Source organism: Equus przewalskii, chromosome 30 (assembly GCF_037783145.1).
Source record: "Equus przewalskii isolate Varuska chromosome 30, EquPr2, whole genome shotgun sequence".
Taxonomy (NCBI): domain Eukaryota; kingdom Metazoa; phylum Chordata; class Mammalia; order Perissodactyla; family Equidae; genus Equus; species Equus przewalskii.
The window spans coordinates 13857774-13880811 of record NC_091860.1 but is presented as its reverse complement, the minus strand read 5'-3'; the positions used below and the strand labels follow the sequence as shown (position 1 = coordinate 13880811).

At 40.9% G+C, this 23038-nt stretch overlaps 1 protein-coding gene across 2 annotated transcripts in view; it reads right to left on the bottom strand.

The window, feature by feature from the left end:
* The window catches only part of NEBL (nebulette), a 332430-nt gene that overhangs the window by 209908 nt on the left and 99484 nt on the right, over nucleotides 1–23038 (bottom strand). The window lies entirely within an intron of this gene.

The window sequence follows — 23038 nt, the reverse complement described above, 5'->3', positions numbered from 1 at the left end:
GGTGATCTCATTCATTCTCACATCTTGGGGTACCTTCTATATACACACTAATTACTCCCAAACATATATCTCTAGCCCAGCTTTCTCTCCTGAACTTCAGATCTGGCATCTCCACTTGTATATATCCCATACTCACCACAAATTCAACCAGTCTGGAACCCAGCTGTCCAGCATCCCACCACATCCCCAAGACAAGTTGCTCCCCCTGTATTCTGTTTCATTCTTCAGTGCCCAGTTCCCAAGCCAGAAACCTTTCACTCCTCACACATCTAAATAACCAATCACCAAGTCTATTGATTCTATCTCCTACGTATGTCTTGATTATATTTACTTCTCTCCATCTCCACTGCATTTTTTCATTACAGGCCACCCTTACCTTTCAGGTAACTACAATACTTGCTGGTCTTGCCCTTCTAATCCAGATTGCCACAGCAACATTCTAAAATGCCAATCTGATCGCATTGCTCCTCTGAGAATTGCTCCTCTGAACCCTTTCAATGGCTTCCCACCGATCTGAGAGTAAGTCTATCTCCCATCTTCCAAGGCGCCCACGATGAGCCCTCTGCAGACCTCCCGCTCACACTCCATGCTCTGGCATGGCGTTCACCCTTCTCTTTTCCACCTCTTCCCCCACATGCTGCTCCCCTGGCCTGGGACACTCATCCCACTTCCCACCCCACTTCTCTCGCTAACTCCTCTTTCTCTCTTAGGTCTCGCCTCAGATGTCGCTTTCTCCAGGAAGCCTTCCTGGTCTCTCAAATGTGCCCTGGAATGCACTTTCCCTTCCATTATAATTCTTATCATCTTCACTTGTACGATCCTAATGACATGTCTCTGTCTCACAGTACAAGGAAAGTTCCGTGGCAGCAAGAACAGGCTATCTTGTCCCTTGTCAGAGCACATTCAGCACAGTGCCTGGCTCATGGTATGACTTCAATAAATATTTGTGGAAGGAAGAATAAAAGGGAAGGGAGGGAGGGGGAGGAGAGAAGATAGAAGGGCGACAACCATCAGCCATATGACCATAGCACATGGCTGACTAGAGTAAAGCTTCACGGTGTTATATCATATATGGTCACATACATGCAAATGCACGGGCCCTCCTGGTGGTGAAGTGAGGGCATCTACTCCCCAAGTGGGCAAGGACATGAACACTGATCCATGCTGCCTCCCCCACACACCGGCTGGCACTGAGGGTACATCTCCAGCCGCTGTGACTCTATCACAACAAAAACTATGGAGCTCAGAGCTGCCCCACAAAGAGTGCCCTCCCCTCATTTCCTCCTCCCAGCCCCTCCCCCTGGTGCTGTCCACCCGCAGTCTCCTCCTGTGGCTTCTCAAAAGTCCTCTTTGCCTCACTGGTTAAACTCTACTCTCCTTCTAGAAGGTACTTTGCAGCACCCCTGCTCCTGGCTTCTCACGGGAAGGCTGATGGAGTAATCTTTCATCAGCACAAATAAACTCTATCCAGCATACACTAGCACTTCTGAAATAGGATTAAAAATATTGTGTAGCCCTGTGGAGTCAAATTTGCGGTAGGAAAATGTACACTAATGCCTCATTTTTCCAGCATTCTTCAGGAATTAAATGTCCCACGTAAGTAGTTTCCAGATAACTGAAGTTAAAACCCCATCACTGCTGGACACATTTTAATTATTTTAATTAACATCCTTCAAAACCTTTACGCAATTTTCTTGCCTCCTTAAAGCACATACAAACCTAATCTAAATTCCCTGATAACTTAGGGCCATCTTAATGGATATTATCAGACCACGATAGAAAGCCACAGTGCTTTCCAAGTTTACAAAGGCTGGGATGGCCTAAACCACAAGTTCATGCTGTGTTTATGGCTGCTACACCGTCAAGACATCATTTCTCACACACAGCACACGGCCCTGCACAGTCTTCTTGCCTTCGGGTTTCCTTCTTCTAAACCAGACCAAGAAACTAGATAGTCAAGTTGGTTTAAAATGTTGGTAAAAACTAGTTATTGATTCAAGTGAGGAAGCCATGGCAGGCAAGCTCTCTCCCTCTCCTTATCCTGAGGTCACAGACGTTGTGTCAGCCACACCCTTTGGGGCCTGGACGGGTAAAGGCGGACCGACTTCAGAGTGGTCCGTAATATTTGCAAGTCAGTCTTGGAAAGTTGAATTTCACTGGACTTTAAAATAAGCAACTATGTATTGTTACACTTTAAAGCTAAAATAACAACTTGGCACTTTTTTTTCAAAATAGATTCTGTGGAATAAAATTTCACAGAGATTTTCAGGAGTTCCACAATGTTTAATTCAAAAATGTTATGGATGCATTTTAACCACTTTTAAACCTGTAATTAAAATCTCCTCTCAAATGTGTTACAGGAAGTTTAACCTGTTGAGACCCTGCTGTACTAACTTGCAAGTTAACTCAGTTTGGGGACAGACCTTAGGGACAACCTTCTCCTGCCATCTAGTTTAATTAAAAATTCTGTTTAATTGGGGCTGGCCCCGTGGCCGAGTGGTTAAGTTCGTGCGCTTCCCTGCAGGTGGCCCAGTGTTTCGTTGGTTCGAATCCTGGGCGCAGACATGGCACTGCTCATCAGACCATGCTGAGGCAGCGTCCCACATGCCACAACTAGAGGGATCCGCAACGAAGAATATACAACTATGTACTGGGGGGCTTTGGGGAGAAAAAGGAAAAAAAATAAAATCTTAAAAAAAATAATTCTGTTTAAGATTCTGTTAAATTCTTAAACAGAATTTTTAACTAAATATAACTGAAATATTAAGCAGAATTTTTAAGTAAACATAATTTAAAACTTAAACAGAATTTTTAATTAAACAGCATCCTGAGAAGGAAGAGTGAACTGTCTGAAGGCATGTACAATTTGCAACCGCTCTTCCAGGTGTATGTGGATTTCCTCCACACAAGGCAGAAGTAATTTCTATTTGGATACTGACAAAGCTTCACTTGCCATTCATACCTCTCACTTTGAAGTTACCATTTCATGAAAAGAAGCTCACTATTCTCACCATGTGACTTTACAATGAGAAAAGGTGTAGATTTGAACTTACAAAATACATGTACGTGAACACCACTTTTATATGTTTGATAGTTGCCATATTAAATTTTATCTGGAGCAAGGGTTACACCGAAAAAAAAAATTGAAAAGCTTCTGTTGTTTTTTCTTTTAAGAAGACACATTCTGCTCACCGGATGGCCAAAATAGCAAACTTACTAACATGCTGTGCAATTATATTAAGGACTATAAACAGATGGCAATGCTTAGCACTTTTTTCCAATATCCTTTTCTCAAATCCTAATTTTAATTATTTAGGATCGAATCCTAAAATGTATGGATTTTGCAATAGTGGGTTCATCTATATATAACATAACTTTCTCTAAAGATACATAAGAGAAAACAATTATCCAAAATTTTTATCCAGGGGAAAAAATTCAATTTAGTATCAATAACCAAAATAATAAATGCTGATGGAAAGAAAGAATTCATATCTGCAACTACTAGGGAACATGAATCTATAACAGATTAAAATCTGAGGCTTTGGGGATCGAAGTTATCGTCAGAGCTAGCAAAACTCAAGAGAATAAGGTCTTGAAAAAATGCTTAAAAGTCAAGAGAGAGTAGCACAGACTCATGAGTTGGAACTGTAAGACACAGAAGTAAGTGCAAGTACAGAGACAGCAGCACACACTGCATTATATCAAAAATAATAATTACAATATCTGGAGAAACCTAATTAATTTTACCAAACTTGCCACATCTGAAAATCCCGGATTTCTCAGCATCATGTCCACGTAGTAACGTCCATCTAAACTAACCCAACAATATTCTGCTCTGAGGTCACAGTCTCAACTCCCACCCACCCACCACCCCACCCACAAAAGAAAACCAGATGCAGAAGGAAACTGAGGGGCCAGCGGTCCCTCGCGGGATCATAGGAACAGAGAAGCAAATCATTGTAAAACTAACTGGTGGGACTATACAGTTAATTCTAGTTCTTTCCAAATACTGCGTTTAAATGGTTGTAGAAGCTCTTCCTAAAATATACGTCTTGAATAGAAATCTTAAGGAAAGAAGAAAATTTCTTCACCAAGCCTAGAAGAAGAATGACATATTCTCCTTGTCCATATTAGTATGAGAACCTGGACAGAAGGCAAGGAGGCATGAGAATGGATGCTCAAAGAGAATCAGGGAAAAAGCAAATATATATACATATATAAAAGAAAGGGTGGATGAAGTGATACATTGGGAGCCAGGGGGAAGATCTGAAGAATATCATGAAATGGTTAAGTATCATAAATAGAAGTCTCTTAGCTGAAGTATGCAGAAATCGGATGAAGCGTATGTATCAAGACAAGGCTGACAGCTGCAACAAATCCAGATTTCCATGAAATGCTATATTAAAAATAAATAAAAGGAGAAAGAATCAAGATAATAGAAGGCGACATCTGAAACAGCAAAGTTGGGTCACAGAAAGAGAACTTCCAATTTTTTTTATCTCTGTGAGATTCAGCTGATAAGAATATAGGAAAAGTTATACGCAAATCAGTAGACCAGAGCTGGTCTAAATGGGGAGAGCAGTGTAAGAAACCTCCACGGAGACAGTAACCAGAAAGAACGGTGCTGGAGAAGAGCAAGCACCCAGGACCTCTCACTTGCCATCCAGAGCCCAGTGGTCATGACTGCACTGTAGCCAAATCGCCTGGGTTTGCACCTAACTCTTCCATCTACTAGCTGTGTGCCTTTGGGCAGATTCCTTAAGCTCTCTGGCCTCAATTTTCTCATCTGTAAAATCAACATAAGGATGGCACTTCTCAGGCTTGTTGCAAAATTAACAGCTGTAAGACACTTCAAACAACGTCTGGCCCATAGTAGGCACTCAATAAAATATCTATTATTAAAATCAAAAATATTATTCTTACTACTACTACTACTTTCTCTTTGCTTTACTGCAAAGTGACTTAACCTCTGTGTCTCATTGCCTTCATCTCTATAACGAGGAGAAAATACTCCTGCCTCCTTCATGAGGTGACAGACCACTCGAAAGAGCTTTATAAATGGAAAACTACTGTAAATGTGAGTTATTAGTAAACCACGTAGATACATAAAGCTAAAATCTTTGTGAATTTATGCATCGTAAACACCGTAATACCGTGGTTCTCAACCACCGTCCCTGGAGGACATCGGGCAATAGGCAATGTCTGGAGACAGTCCTGGTACCACAACTGGGGGAGGTGGAGGGAAGGCAGGGGCTATTTGCATCTAGTGGGGAGACGCCAGCGATGCTGCTAGGTGTCCTGCAACGTACCCAACTCCCATCCCAATAATGACATATCCTGTGCAAAATGTCAATAGTACTGAGGTTGAGAAACTCTAAACAATAGACATAAATCTCTAACCATTATAGGAGGCCACTAACTTCAAGACTGCTGGCTGTTTCTAACCAATCTCTAATCTTTGTTTTCTTTCTCATCTGCCTAGCACAGCCCAAGAGCCCATCCTCTCCCCCTGAGCCTTTGCCACACTGTGGCTCACTACTCCAGTCTCAGTCTTCTCCCTCATGAGCGCTTAAGCCTCCCCTCTCCAGCATTTTGTTTACCGACCACTGTTCCAGTTCCACTCAAACTAGAAAATCTGAGAGCAGAACCCAGGTGTCCAAAGAATTTGTTATTATACCGTGATTTCCTCATGGGCCCTGAGCAGAAAAGAGGAAACATGGCAGGCCTGAATGCTACAGTTGAAAGCCCAGCTTACGAGGTTGGCCCTGGCTGGTGTCTAAGAACTCGGATTTGGGAAGGGTTCCCACCCCCATTAACTGAAAAGAGAGGCGCACTGTGCCCAAGCTGTTTGCACAAACAATATGGTTTATGCTAAAGACCTGCTTTCCTTCGGGGAGTCTGGAATCTTGGGACGTGCCAGGCAGAAGGTGCCTCTGGAAAGAACCCCCAATAAAAACCCTGGGAACTGAATCTCTGATGAGCTTTGTTGGTTGGCAACATCTGACACATGTTGTCACAACAGGTTTCAGGGGGAACTAAGCATGTCCTGTGTGACTCTTCTGGGAGAGGACTCTGGAAGCTTGTGCCTGGTGTGCTCTGGGCTTCGCACCACACACCTTTCCCTCTGCTGGATTTGCTTTGTGTCTTTTCACCGTAATAAATCACAGCCATGAGTACAACTCAGTGCTGAGTCCTGTGAGATCTCCTAGAGAAGCATCAAACCTGGGGGTGTCCTGAACATCTTTTCATGTGCCTGTTCAACATCACTATTATTATGGTGATGCAAATCAAAACTACAATGAGATATCACCTTACACATGTCAGAATGGCTATAATTAACACGACAAAAAATAACAAGTGTTGGAGAAGATGTGGAGAAAAGGGAACTCTCATACACTGCTGGTGGGAATGCAAATTGATGCAGCCACCATGGAAAACAGTATGGAAATTTCTCAAAAAATTAAAAATAGAAATACCACGCATACAACTATGTACTGGGGGGATTTAGGGGAGGAAAAGCAGAAAAAAAAGAAAGAAAAAGAAATACCATGCAATCCAGCTATCCCACTTCTGGGTACTTATCCAAAGAATGGAAATCAGCAATTCAAAGAGAGTTATGCACCCCTATGTTCACTGCAGCATTGTTCACAACAGTAAGACTTGGAAGCAACCCAAGTGCCCAAGAACTGATGACTCGATAAAGATGTGGTGTATATGTACAATGGAATACTACTCAGCCAGAAAAAAGACAAAATTGTCCCATCTGCAACAACATGGATGAACTGTGAGTGTATGATGTTAAGCAAAATAAGCCAGACAGACAAAGACAAACACCACATGATTTCACTCATATATGGAAGATAAATAGACACATGGACAAAGAGAACAGATTAGTGGTTACTAGAGGAGAAGGGGGCTGAAGGGTTTGGGTGAAAGGAGTAAAGGGGCACATATGTATGGTGACAGATAAAAATTAGAATATTGGTGGGGCCTGCCCAGTGGTGGAGTGGTTAAGTTTACACTTCAGCAGCCCGGGGTTCACAGGTTCAGATCCTGGGCATGGACCTAGCACCACTCATCAAGCCACGCTGTGGCAGTGTCCCACATAAAATAGGGGAAGACTGGCACAGACCTTAGCTCAGCAACAACCTTCCTCAAGCAAAAAAAAAAAAAAAATTAGACTATTGGTGGTGAGCATGATGCAGTCTACACAGAAACTCATAACATGGGGGCCGGTTAAGTTTGCAGGCTCTACTTCGGCAGCCTGGGGTTCACTGGTTTGGATCTTGCACAGACCTAGCATGGCTCTTCAAGCCATGCTCTGGTGGCAGCCCACATAAAGGAACTAGAAGGACTCACATCTAGGATATACAACCATGTACTGGGGCTTTGGGGAGAAAGGGAAAAATAAAAAAGAAAGAGGAAGATTGGGAACGGATGTTAGCTCAGGACCAATCCTGAAAAAAAAAAAAAAAAACGAGAGACTGATAATGACGTACATTCAAAACATTGAAATTACACAATGTTATAAATCATTATGACCTCAATAAAGTAACTGGGAAAAAAAACACCTAGGGGTGTCTTGGGGACCCCCAAAACAGGCCCCTTTGTGCTTAAAAACTTATCATTCACGACAGAAGAAGTGTATTAACATTTTTAAACATATTTTCTGCTTTAAGAAAATGCAACTCTCTCTCTCAAGAACATGTAAAAGGCAAAAGTTCTAACCTCTCATTATCAAATTGGCTTTTCAGCCCTGCCTTTCCGAGTTAGGTCAGGGCCCAACGACTTCACTTAGGACCATATTTTCATGCTCTGATTTTACCCAAGGAAGTAATTTTATCCAAGGCCAACATCATAACTGTATTGGACAGGGGGGAGATGATAGAAGGGCTAAACATAACTTTAAGTATTTCTCCCAAACCTGAACAATTTCATCTTGTTGCAACACTGATTGTTTCATATCACTCAAAATTATCTTTAAAGAATAAAAAATAAAACATTTTGAAATAAACAGACCCTGAGAGAGATTATCACTATCAGAACATCTAGGAAGCTACCTTATAAAGGATGCAAGACAGAAAGTAATTCCAGAAAGACAAATGAAAATGCAAAAAGGAATGGTAAGCAAATAAAATGGTAAATGCATGTGTGCATGCACACAGGCATACACACACACACACACACACACAAATACAACATTGTGTGGAATAATAACAATGTCTACTCTCTGGGTTTTTTTTTTAAGACCAGGCTAAAATACTAAATAATAAGATGAGAAGGTGTATGAGGATTAAAGTATTCTAAGGTCCTTCCTTTTATTCTTCTTGAGAAAGGTTAGGACATTATTGAATTTTAGACTGTGCTTAAATAAATGTGATAAAACTTAAGGGTAACCACAAAGAATGGAAATACAGTACATAAATTCAAATCCTATAGAAGGGAAAAATCAAAATTTTTAAAAGTACCAAAACTCTAACAATAAAATAAAAAAGGAAAGAGAATAGAGAGAAAGAGAAGCACAGAATAAACAAGACAAACAGAAATTTAACAGTTGGGAGAAACGATGCAATAATCACAAAAATGTAAATGAGTTAAATTTGCTCGCTAAAAGATGGATATAGTCACATTTTTGAACTCTGCTATAAAATAGCTATGTTAAAATGAGACAAAACAGACTTTGAAAGTAGAGGAATTATTAAGAATAGAGACACGACATAGTGATAAAGTTTCAATTCACCAAAAAAAGTATCATCCTAAATGTAAATGTAACTATCTTAGTCTCAAAAGTTTTTTTTTAAGTGTGTGTGTGTGAGGAGAGACAGATGTTGTGTGTGCACGTGCACGCAAAATTGACAGGACAAGGAAAACTAGCATATCCACCAACATGGTCAGAGATAGCAACACTCCTCCCATTTATTGCTAGATCAAGCAAGAAGACACAAAATTCACAAAATTAGTCCATATATCAAATATGCAAAATTCGGAATTTGTGACAATAATATTAGTAATGTCTCCATGCAGGGATGGTATTCAACCTATTTAACAACCAGTACATCATGGGCACCCACCAATCAAAAAGGGTCTCAGAGCAGGCCCGGCCATGAGCCACTGGCAGGACCCACCAGTGTGTACCATGGCCCACTGGCAGGACTCACCAGTGTGTACCGAGGACCACCAGTCTGTCTCCAAGGGCTCCCACGTGTAGGAAAAAGCAGAATGCCAACATGTGGCATATGGAATGAGAGCAGAATAATACAAAGAAACGGAAACTGTCTCTGTTGTAATACTGAGTCTTTATACACGGACTCCTAGCCCCTCTCATAGAGGTTCCCTGAGGATGTGTGCATTTGAGCGCAGACGTAGTGAGAAACGGTAACAGCATGAAACTGGGGTGAGGGCAGAGAAGCAGGATAAGGAGGGAGGAGGGAGAGAGAAAGGGAGAAAGAGTACAACCCGGACTGGGATCCATCACCACATCGAAATGTGAAAAACAACTGCTATCACTACAACAATCTCCAGGAGAAAGAACACCGAGTGGGAGGGGCCCAAAGAGCCTCATGGTCTGCACAGAGAGGTTTCTAACAGCAAAGAAGCAACGGGAACAAAAACAGCCTTAGCAGACACACAAGCCAGGCACAGCTATGAAGACTGGAACAAACCATAGCTACTCAAAAGGGATGGGGTCCCCGGGAAGAGGGGAGATGGAGCAGCTTCAGACAGAAATATGAACTGGTGCATTTACATCTATATTGCTCTGTGTTCCCCAAAACCTAAAATGTTAACAGATTTGTTTAAGGAAGTCCTCCTCCAATGCCTAGAAAATCTGAACTGAAGCCAGTTCCAAGCTGCCGAGGCAAGGATGGAAAACAGCCGCGCCTTCCTTTGTAAATGCTTTTGCTGCCTGCACACGCCTTGCCAGACACATCAAGAAGTTTCTCCCACCATTTTCTTTCCACCTGAAGCCCCAACTTCAGAGGGCCTGAACGTCCAACAGCCAAGGGCTGGGCTTTCTTCACTCGGTTCTCACAGAGCAAGGCACGTATGTGCTCACATTCCTAGTCTTCACACACTTTCCATTCCCCGAAAGAATATCCTCACACTCACATTCATTGTATTGGAAATATTTCATCTATGAGTTTAAGAGCCATAAAGGAAAATGGCATATGATAGACGAGAAGGAGAAAACCTGGAAGTTTTTTCCTTGAATAAAAATTCCTAGGAAATTTCCTGTTAATAATTTGCAAAAATAACCCTACTTTGATCATCTTGTCAGGTGCATAAAATTGTATAAATGAAGAAATTCTTATATCAAATGTTTTAAGACTCAGATGATAACAGGAGTCAATGAGCAATTCTACATTATTTCTGCTGATATTCCAGCCTGAATGCTGTCAGAGGAATCACCATTTAGTGGGTAGAGGCATTTTTAAGATAGTACCTTTTTTCCGTGTTGGGGTCAATCTGGGCATTTTCTACCTAATAGAATCCATTAAGTAAAAATTCGTTAGTGTACCATTAGCACTACTCAACACCAGCCAAAGACATATTCTAATTCTCCTCATGATATTCTTCCAGAATCTTCGGTTTCACATGCTTCTTTCACTACCTTGCTATGTCACTCATGTGACGTCTATTCCTGAATTTCCTTTCACAGCCATCATCTCGTTCTTAATTCCCCCGCTAATCTTTGTCCCGGTAGCACCGCCATAAACAACTCACATATAATGCCGCTGGTCGCAAAGCATCAATTTTGATGATAAGAAAAAAAAAGACGGTCAATTAGAGCAAGGAAATGGGGACTGCCCTTCAGAAAGGAGGCTTATGAGAGCTGCTGGTACATCACATAAAAGCGAAAAATGGATTATGATAATGGAGGCCTCCGGTACATGAAATACAAGCCCCAGCTGAAAGGAGGTACCGAAGGCAAACCCCTGGCTCTCTAAAGGGCAGTCAATAACCTAACAATTTACCAAATTCTCTTTCTGGCTGTAGGGGTCAAACGAGTTGCCACCTTTTGATTTACCTCCTCGGAGGGACTCCATTGTGACTCCCATCGTTCATTTACAAAAGAGGGCATTATCAAAGGGATTACGCCGTAAACCTGACCCCCCACACTATGAAATGCTTATCAGCTATTGGAACATGTCGCCCAGAGTTTGAATTACAGGGTAAAAGGTGAGAAATTAACACACACACACAAACACACACCTAGACGCGGTTTAGGGACAATGTGAGCTGGTGGAGGAGTCTATTCTCCATGCTCTTGCTGACATCGACCTTGGGAATGTACAAACGGGAAGCATGCAGGGCCGAGTAGCGCTGTGATTTGTGCCAGGAACAACCAATGGCACCAGGGATTACAGGCAAGAGGAACACAGGCCGATTTGGCACTCAAGTACCTAAGACATCACTATGGTCTGAAAAATCTTAAAGTTTGTAAAGAAACAGAACATTAGAAACACAAGAAAGATCACATTATATTCCTTTGTTAAAAATAATAAACACAGTACCTATAGTAAATGTTCAGTATCAATAAAAGTACACTCGTCCCCCAGTATCTGCAGGGGATTTGTTCCAGGACCCCCGTGGACACCAAAATCTGCGGATGCTCAAGTCCCTTATATAAAATGGTGGAGTACTTCATGTAACCTACACACATCCTCCTATATACTTTAAATCATTTCTAGATTACTTATAACACCTAATACAATGTAAATGCTATGTAAATAGTTGTTATGCCATATTGTTTAGCAGCTAATGACAACAACAAAAAAAGTCTGTACCTATTCAGTACAGGCACAATGCTGTAGGCCTTTTGATCCAAAGTTGGTTGAATCTAAGGATGTGGAACCCTCAGATGCAGAGGGCGAACTGTAATTATTTAAAGCCTAAAGAAGGGGGAAAAAAGTGTAAAGTAATCCTATTTTCAAGAAAAGACCTACGCAAAACTAAAAATGTGGTATTACACTCAGCTGCGTATTTTCCATAAAAATGGTATCGTCTCACAGATAAATTTATGGCTGAAAAACAAGTCAAATAAATTGTGCGAAACTAATAATGAATCATAATAATAACAAGAACTACCACTGGCATAATGGTCTAGACTCAGCCCACGTGCTACCTCCTGTGCTCAGGGCAGACATTGCTAATCACCCCACTCGTTCTAAAGGATCCAGAAAAGACCAACATCCTTCTCAACAGGCTGCTCCAGGCAATCGCCACCAAACATCCTGGACCACAGGCTAAGTCTGCCTGCCATCTATAGACTACTTCTCTGACAATTTGCAGATCAGGTGTTCCCTAGCTTTTTAGGCCATAAAAATCATCTCAAGAAACTAAAATCTATTCCATCATTGTCCTCCACCATGCAATTAGAGAAATATTCTTAGGGAGAGGAGGAACTCTTGAATACACTTCAATGTGTTCAGTTCCAAACTGTGCACATGAAGTTCATTTAATGTGGTTTTTCAGAATAGGCAGACTGAGGTAAAACAAATTATACCAAAATTGGCATCTTTCACACAAGTATGTGTTAAAGAAAATGAACTAAATGATATCATATATGACATCACCAACTACTGTGTCCCTGGCTGTCCCCCTTGCCTCTTCAAAGAAACTCAACTAAGCAAGTCACCTTCCTTTCCTAGGGACCTTGCGGCAGAATCTAACCACAGAATAGATCAACTCTTCTTTTTCACTTTTTTTTTTTTTTTTGGTGAGGAAGAGTGGCCCTGAGCTAACAACTGTGTATGTGGGATGCCTCCACAGCCTGGCTTGATGAGCAGTGTGTAGGTCCACACCTGGGATCTGAACCAGCAACCCTGAGCCACCAAAGCAGAGCATGCAAACTTAACCACTACACCACCAGGCCAGCCCCTCAACTCTTCTTTAAATGTACTTTTTTCTGGCTATTGATTAGATAATTAAACTAAAACGCAATAGATCATTCTACTTCTGCTGCGTCCAGTGACCTGGATCAGGAGAAAGCTGTGCAGCTTTAAACCTTTCCCTCACAGGTTAATGGCATAGGAAGCAAAGACGGACTCTGTGGGGGGTCTGAACTAAGTGCCATATTTTAAAAGGAACAATTACCTTAAAATTGTCCTTAGTAGCTTCAATATGGTTGACTCAAATGGCAAACCAAGCACCTCCCATCCAAAGCCCAATGGAAATATTGATTAAATGTACACATATGCATATATAATAAGTACTAAGTACATATACATACATACAGAAAGAGAGACAATATTAGTTGTTTAAAAGAATGAAAGCATTGACGGTAGAGAGGAAAGATTAAAGACACCTTAAGTGATAGTCAACAGATCGGGTCAAACTGGTAGAAAAATGGAACAGCCAAAACAACCAGATCTAAGAGAGCTCTGGAATATCAGCAGGGTCACCAGGCCATTCAAAGAACTGCATTCAGACCAGCTGGCTCCTCAGGCCCCCTCCCTTCTCCATTTACTGCCCACATGGAGCAGATTCCACCGGCAAGAGAGGTATTCACCCCAGGATGTCACCTAAGCCTGTCTCTAAAGAAAGTGAGTGATCAGCCTGTGGACAAACCCTGTCCTGAGGCCTGAGATGAGGAGGTGACTTGTGGACCTCCCCATCAGACACCATCTGGGGAGCAAAATATTCTAAATACTCTAAAATATGCTAAAGCACTCAACGCAAAGAGCTACTAGACAATTAAAGAAGAAAAACCTGCTTGTTGAAATTAGCGGCTCACATGGGCTGGGGGGCGGGGGGGGGGAGGTGAGTACTCAGCAGCCAAAGGAGAGAATCTTTTGGAGGCTGGGAAGTAGTCTGTATTTTAATCGTGGGGGTGGTCGCTCAACTATACGCATCTGTCAAAACTCACAGACTGGCACAGCAAAAAGAGTGAATTTTACTCTCTGTAAAATTTTCAAAGTGAATTTAAAAATATTGAACTGAAATATTTGGACTCACCGAAATGTTTTGGTTGTGGAAATAAAATCGTCAATGAGAGACAGAATAATGGGATGAACGGGCAAACTAGTTAGCTTCAAGATAGACTGGAGGGAAAAAAATATCCCACAGTGACGAGCAAAAAGATAAAGAGACAACACGAAAGTACAGAAATGTGTAAACGAATCCATTAATAGGAGGTTCAGAAATGAACCACTTGCACCTTCAGGTCTGACATGTAAGCTAAGCGCCCAGCAAGGCAGACATACCCTGGTGAGACTGCAGAATTCTAACAATAAAGAAAACACGCAGCAAACTTTCAGAGAGAGGTGGGAAAGAAGTTTGCCGACAAAGTTATGCTATCGTCCACCTTCTTCTCATCGGCAACCCTATGCCTTTGAAATTTTGAGGAAAAATAGTTTTATACCCTTATCAAACTATGAGGACAAAAATATGACGGTTTTCAGTCAAGGAGACTTAAGTTTGCAACCTGTGCACCCTATATTTATAAAATATTAATATAGGACATTTTCCATGATAAGAAGAAAATTGAAGATATACCAAATTCAGTGGCAGCCGAGAATTCCCTAAACGGTGTATTTAAAGCTCTGAGTAGAGCCCACAGTAGGCAATGCATCTTACCTCCAAGCCCAGGACACACACACAAGTTTCAAAACGGTATCTACACCTGTTCTGTGTGATGTTCTCTAACATTTTCTACTTTGCTCTAGTATATTCCTTTTGGTCAATGCTGGTCTTGGCCCTCTAAATCAACGTCCTGACCCAGTGTTGGGGCCAATCCACAGTCTGAAAGACACAGACCTAACAGAAGAAAACAAGAAAAAAGAAATAAATAACCAAAAAAACCTCAGGCTCCTCTGGACCTTGACATGTGGAATGCTCTCTGTTCACTGGTAGACGTTCGATGCCGTAGGATTACGTGGCTGGAGAATATTTTTGAAATACCAACCGATTTTCCTTCCTCCCAGTATTTCCCCTTTCCATCGCCCCCACCTCTCAGTCACTCCGACTCCTTTCAGAGTTCACAGTCTCCGTGAGGGATGACAGGGAAGAAAGCAGAAATGGCCTGCCAGTCTCTGCTTTTGTATTTCCTGATGCCTGAAACCACTAATATTATGCTGGGTGGTCCTTGAAGGAAGGACATCACAGAGAAAGTGCCCTTTAGAGAACAGGACTCAAATGAAGAGGGGAGGGGACAAAAGGGAAGAGAGGGAGGGGACTGTGCACCCCTAGGCCTGGCTGAGGCAGAAAGGACCACAGGCAGCCCTGAGAGGCAGTGGCCTGTGGGGTCCAGGGACTGCAGCCTTTGCAATGCCCTATCGCGCACTCTGAGACAGGACCCAGAACCATCAGAACCAAAAAGGCAGAACATCTCAGGGGTGACCTGTGTGGGCCTGCGATTGAGAACCAAATGATACGGTCAAGATGGGGCCTCTTCCAAGGTCCTGACAGGACGTAAACCCCAGTAATTTAGCCACAATCTGGGGAAACAGAGATGGAACTCACATTTACTTATCTTGTATTAGGTTTAACTGCCCCACCAGAATGAGGGCATGAAGAGAAATTAAGTCATTATGGGAGTATCAAGTCATATTTCCAGTACACTTTAGTTCAGGACGGTGACTTACAGCAATGACATCTCCTTCTTGGTGGACCAAACCACACAGACGATCCTCCCACGAAGATTGCTTACATAATCTATACTTCCAATGCTGTTTTTATAAGATTTCATTTTGTAGAATTAATCTATAAACAGAGCGCAGAAAACTTAACCATAATCACCGCATGAATGTAGATATTGTAAGTATAAAACTTTAGTTGCTAAAATGGTAGATATCAATAAATAAAAACAAAAGCTTTCCCTCAACAACTTTTAAGAGTTTAAAGGAATCCTGAGAAGAAAAATATCGAGAAGCACTGGTGGTGCACTGGTTCAAACCACCGTTAGGGAAATTTTTTGTTACTTTATATCATAAACATTCCTCAACAACAAACTTACTTACTGGACGGAAGTAAAAGTTAACACCGGAAAGAATTCTGGGTTTAGACTAGACTTTGCTGACTCAGGAGAGCCAGAAAGTTCAGATAAGAAAAATAAGCCAAATGGTTTGCTCAATAAAAAAAAAAAATTTTTTAATGACTTGGTCTGAATTTTCAGATTCTAAGTTAGTGAAGTTCAATTGAATGAGGTGGTACTTATTATTTTAAAAGATTTTAATGGTGAATGTTAAATAATTTAGATTTTACTCACCTTACTTGCTATCGAATTTTCAAATAACTGATTTTCCCTCTTACCCCAAACCCCAAAACCCCCATTGCAACTTTATATCCAGTTGTCTTTTTTGGACTCTGAATAACCTGCCAGCTTCATTCTACAACTATAGGCTCTCAATGTATCAAAAGCTTACAAAGATACCCTGGCATTGATACTGCAATAGCACAGTGAAGACAGAATAAAGATGCCATTCTTGTCCATAAAACTCAGGGCAGGCTCAGACTACATGGAAAAAGCCATGGAGAGAAAGGAGAATTTTGACTTGAAAGAGAAATCGTATTTACTAAAAACACAAAATAAAATTTAAAAGGCCATACTAATCTAGTTTATGGCCCCTTATTACCAACCTTCAGCCCATTATTAAATTCACTGAATTTAAAATAACGAGGATACTTCCACATAGAGCCATACTGCATTCCCTTTACTAGGAAAGATCTAAGACTAGGAATAACTTATCTTTACTGAGCACTTGCTATGGTGCCAGGCACTACTTACTCTAAGTTCTTGTATTCAATACCTCATTTAATCCTCCCAACAAACTTACATGGTAGGTACTCTTATCACACAGCTAGTAAGTGTTGGGCGCAGAAATCTCACACGGGTCAGTCCCAGTGGTGTCCTGGAGCCAGCTCATACTGGCTTGTGAGAGCCGACTGGTAAATTTGGGGGAATTTTGTGAGCATGTTGCTAAATACAGCCATTTTTTAAAATTAAATTATATAAACTTAGAGTTAAATTATAAAACAAGCAAAGGTAATAAATACTCAAGTCCCATCTCTTCCTAATTACTTTACTACATTGTATTATAATCCACACTCTTAGCTTTATTTACATCTACTACGTCTGTAAAGGAAAACACTATATAATATACTTTACTGTGTATCTCTTCCCAACTCCACATTCTGTGACCTCAGGTTGGTGCCTTGAAATTAACCATGGTGGGAGTATTTTCACCACAGAAAATGGCAAACACTGCAAGTCAGGTCTTCTGTTCCCCTCCAGAGCCAGTTGTTAAACACTTACCAGCACACCCCTGGATTCTTCCTGCAGACCACAAGCTCTTAACCCTACAATTTTCTTTCACCTGATAAGCATTATACGTTAATTTTGATTAACAAAAACAAATGGTTTTCACAGAGACTTTGTTTTTACTTAGAAAATTAAACCACACGAAAGGTAAAAGTAGTTCACTCCACTGAACCATTTAATTAAGTTCTCAGAGGAAGACTGCTTTTCTGGCTCAAAAATAACAACTTCCCAAGAAATAAAGGAGAGGGGAGTTGTTCTGTAAACAAACAAGAAAGGCATACGTTTCCACCAACATCTTCCTATAACCTATTTACACAGTTTCTGCTAAAGATTTAAATTTGACAGAACGAATGTTACCCAAATATAATAAATTTTATATCTTAAAAAGGGTCTGAGATTATAGCTCAGTAATACTTTTTCCTCGCTATCACCCTTCTGTCCGCGGCTTCATGTGCAACAGACGGAGGAGCCATTTTTGATGCTTCCCTTCTTTCAATAAAATGGAGCAACACCAACCAGTTGTCAATCTACAAAAAGACAGCACTTGACAGTGACTAATTTAGAAGCAGCCTTGTCAGAAGTTTGAAAGGCTGCAATCATGAAAATCCAAGATCTTCAAGTGTGCTTTCTATGCACAATGAACAAGATAATTAGCTCCTTTCCTTGAATACTTAACTTTCCCATTTAAGAGAGACAACTGTTAGATATCATTCTCCAAAATTTAATTTTCTCTTTAACAAAATAACATGCATGTGACTCACAGCCATGCAGATAGACATATGTACATGATTAAAGGAATCATCTTATTAATTTATTTATAAACCAGATTTTCTTGTTACTCAAAAAGAATTGTAGATGGGAATATTGCAGATGGAGATATTTTAATATCATCCTCTTTCCTACTGAGAGGGTTCCATATGTTGTCACTGTCACTTCTCAGGAAAATACCTGCCAAGCCAGAACACGGAGGTCGCTCAAACCTTCATTCTTTCAACGAATAATTATCAGGTATCTAATAGCAATGTTGTTATATTTATTCAGCATAGATGCATCAGACTATGCAATCACATATACAATTATGTATTTGTTTTCTATTATCACCAATCAAATATAAAATAAAAAGAGTTACACAAGTTCAGGGTGGGAGAAAAGAATTCTAAAGTGAGTTATACACACCCTGACCCACTAGTCTATATCGAAACATACATACCTTTACCTGAAGCTGCTTTCTACAGAATTATTTTGAAACAAGGTAGGATATTTCTTAAACAGAAAGCTGAGGTTGCATAATATAACTGCAGACCAGTGTTCCCTAAACAATGCTTCATGGAACACAAATTCCACTGGATGTTAAAAAAAAAAACAACTGTTGTTCAAAAAAAAAAGAGGGGGGCCAGCTGGGCAGCACAGCGGTTAAGTGCGCACGTTCTGCTTTGGCAGCCCAGGGTTCACCGGTTCAGATCCTGGGTGCGGATATGGCACCATTTGGCAAGCCATGCTGTGGTAGGCGTCCCACACGTAAAGTGGAGGAAGATGGGCACGGGTGTTAGCTCAGGGCCGGTCTTCCTCAGCAAAAGGAGGAAGATTGGCAGCACATATTAGCTCAGGGCTAATCTTCCTCAAAAAAAAAAAAAAAGAGAGGTGCTCTGTCATCAAATATATTTGGGCGATGATGAATCAACAAATTTAAACAGGATGTTTATGGCAGGACTTATCAGATTTGGCCCTCTTCAGCCAGGAGTATCTTACACACCTGGGGGTCCTCAGAACACATCCTGAGAAATGCTCGTTTCTCAGCTCGTTAGCCTAAGTAGGCAGACTGGAAAGGAAGGTTTAAAAGAACAGAAAATACATTCACGTGGCCGTCCACAGGTTCTTTCCTCGGCACTGGGATTTCCAGCCTGATATATTTGCTTTTGCTTTTCATTGGCTGTGCTCTGCCTGAGGGCTGAACAGTCAACACTTTTCTGCCCCTTCAGGCCCTGTTCAAAGGTCCCTGTTCCATAAACCCTTGTGATGCCCCAGCCACACACTCAAAGCAGCACTTGTGCAACTCACTTATGACAGCCTACTTGTGCACACATTCGTTGGGCCTAATTGCCTATATGGGTCATTTTTGGAAGAGGGGAACTTGCAAAAAATACTGAATGAATAGATGAGTGACCGAAAGACTGATTAACTGAAAGAATGAAATGGTGAACAGCTCATTGGAAACTGGTGAAAATAAAAAGGTGTAATTGGCTCGAAATACAGACATTCTCAGAAGAATAGACAATTTTGCTAAAATGGAAATTAAGCTTTTCTCTTCCAATATACGTGGATTATCATAGGCTTTCATAAATTGTTAAAATTAAAACTGTATCTTTCAAATTCCTTAGAATTATTACTTTACCTCTGTACCACTTGTTTAAAGGCAGTAACTTTTTTTATGGTTTCTAAATTGTAGGAAATACTATTGTAAATTAATAGAACCCCAAAATTTATGCTCGGAGATTAAATCTGACCACTCAAGTATTGAACAAGCCATAATTCGTTGGAAAATTCAATTTACACACTTAAAGAAATGTGTTCCTTTCTTTTAGGTGTCATAATCCCAGTCTTGGAGCACTAACAGCTGAAAGCCACCCAAAAATGCTACTGACCTTAGTACTCACAAACTCAGAAGACACCAAAAAGCACCTTGAATGTCCAATTTCTTAACAAATAAATCCTGTTTGGCTAAGAAATAAAGGCAGATACGTGACTTTTCATTTGCTTCCTGCTTTTAAAAAATTTGGATTCTTTAGTGCCAGGTTATAAACCTAATTTTAATATTTTTATCATTTGATACGTTCCTTTAATAATTAGAGACGAAAATATCCATTTTGGGATGGGAAAAAGTACACATACATTTTTTTAGTCCATCTCTTACAGTTTTATATTTTCAAAGAAGCATGATTTACAGAATAAAAATGTTATGAAGGTGTCTGCCAGGCAGCCTTTTCCGATACACTAGAAGTTGATCATTATGACATCCCGATAATGAAAATGCCACAAACTGAAACTGTGGACAAAAGCAGATCACATATTTAGTCACTCTTACTCAGTACTTCCATTGTTAAAAAAAGAGTCTTGACTCAGGAACAAAAATAAAAGGTTTCTGCAAGTTATATACATTGGTCACGGTCATGAACAAGCAATGTGATGACTGAGACATCCCTGGTCAAGATGCCGACCAATACTTAACGAATCACATCCTCTCAGGCAGCTCTGTTCCCAAGGACTGGATCCAGTCGGGCACTTGATAAGGTGAATAGGATAGACGGCAATAAAAATATCTATGGGGTTCTGCAATGTTTTAGTTATCTGGAAAGAAGGATCTATCAATACAACTCACATTTCTCCTAAGCTCAGTCAATAACAGATCACTTTGTAGAGAATAACTTCCCAAATGAAGCTATTAAGAGAACTATTTTTTTAGATATACTCTACTTTGTTCCATAAATAAAGTAAATACTAGCTAAGTACATGGTAGGGACCAAACAATGTGCTGGAGTTTCATGGAAATCTGGTACCTACAATGACCTACATGACAATTGTGTGCATCAGAAGAGATGAGTCTTAATTCTCTGTGACCTTGACCAAGTCACTTCATCTCAAGAGGCTCCCTTTCCTCATATTGTAAAGAGGAATTGTCATACGTTTCCCGCACGCCTGAGTGATGCTGTCAAAGGCCATCTATTGAAATAAATCATAAAAGGATACATAAATTTCAAGTACTATTCACTTTGCCAAGAGGGCCACTTTTATCCCACCGTACTATCACCATATAGCTTATAAGCTTCCCTTCTTTGTAGGGCACACAAGCACCATAGAATATTTATATAACTGATAAATCCAAGGTCTACTCAACAAAAGACTTCCGTATGTCACAATATCAACACATTTCAATGAAAAGTGAGCAGCTTTCCGAGACAAAAATTTGCGCTGTGGCAGCTTCACCAAGAGAAACATCCTGCACTGAATCCTTACAGCATCCCTTGTCATTTGCATGGGCACTCTCCACCTTGTTGTTTTCCCCTCCCACACTGTTCTGAAAGAGTTGGTATCGCATCAGTCACAGTGACAGCCCCACATTACAGATCAGTGTAACTTGTTTATTGACTTCTGAATACCAAATTCCTCCAAGGAGAGTCACAGATCCTCAACACGCTGGGGAAACATGGCTGGAAAACATGTACATACAGACATGCCCTGACAGCTCTTGATGGCTGCCACTCAGAAAATCTCCCAGAGTGCACTTCTTCCTTCAAGGGCCGTTCTACTCTAAAACATGATAAATTTCACACACTCACACACACACACACACACAAGATAATAGAAGGCAAACAATAGATTTAGTGCCACGTGAGTTTCAAAAACACAAAAGTGATAAAGATGTAAATAGTTGCTGTATTAGTCAGGGTTCTCAAGAGATATAGAACCAACAGGATGGATGAATGGATAGATGGATAGATAGATAGATAGACAGATAGATAGATAGATAGATAGATAGACAGACAGACAGACAAAAGGATTTATTTTAAGGAACTGGCTAACACAATTGTGGGGCCTGGCGAGTCTGAAATCTGCAGGCCAGTCCAGCAGGTCAGAGACCCAGGCAAGAGTTGAATATTGCCTCTGGAGTCTGAAGGCAGTGTGGAGGCAGAATTCCTCCTTCTCTGAGACATCTCTTTAAGGTCTTCAACCGATTGGATGAGGCCCACCAACATTATGGAGGGTATTCCGCTTTACTCAAAGTCTACTGATTTAAATGTTAATCTCATCTAAAAAATACCTCATAGAAACATCTAGACTGGTGTTTGACCAAAAACTGGGTACCATGGCCTAGCCAAGTTGACACATAAAATTAAACATCACATTGCTTTCACATTGGGGAGGTGTTTTACACATGGAGGTAGCTACTGCCTAGTCGGCTCACCCCACTCAGAGTCTGGGGCTCTCTGCTTTGTATTTTCAGAGAAGAGATTTTATGAATTCACTGGGGATTTGAGTGAGAACCTAGCAAATTCATTTTTTCTAATCAAGCTCCTAAGAAGGTTGATTACAAATCAGAAACAGGTCGAATGACACAGTGGGAGACGCCACACCACGCCAGAGCCCAGAATGTCATCTATGCAATCTTCATAGCTTTGCTTCTACTCTCTCTCTCCCTTCCATCTATCTACTGAAATCTTTTTGTTCCTTTAAGACTCTGGTCAAATGCTACAGTCTCCAAAACCCTTCCCAGTCCTCAGAACCAAATGAAGCCACCCACCCGCTCTGCCCTGTTACTGCCCCATTTCATCCTGCTCTGCTGGTTGGTGACTGTTCCCATGCTCGCCCCCACCCCCACTGCGGTGACATCATCTGGTTCTTTGCAGGTCAAGATTGTGTTTCCACATCTTTCTTCTCTAAAGTGGGGAGAAAGAGGCCACTTACAGGCAAAGTCAGTTATGTATTACAGAAATATTTCCCTCCCAACATTTTTTGTAACTTTAAGCATTAGTTCTTTCTGGTCTAAAACCTCAACCAGCTAGAAGAATTGCCTCTCCAAAATGCCTCACCCCTGGAGAGTGCGGGTGTCGGCTTCTCCAAAAAACAAAGTGCAAATCGACAGTTACACAGAGCACAGGAATCGATGACCTTGAGAGATCAAGCGCAGGGAAGGGAGTTAATTAGAGTTAATTAATATCTAAGGTCTTTTCCAGCTCTGAGTTCTAGATAATTCTAGATAATTCAATAATAAACTGCTCCTAT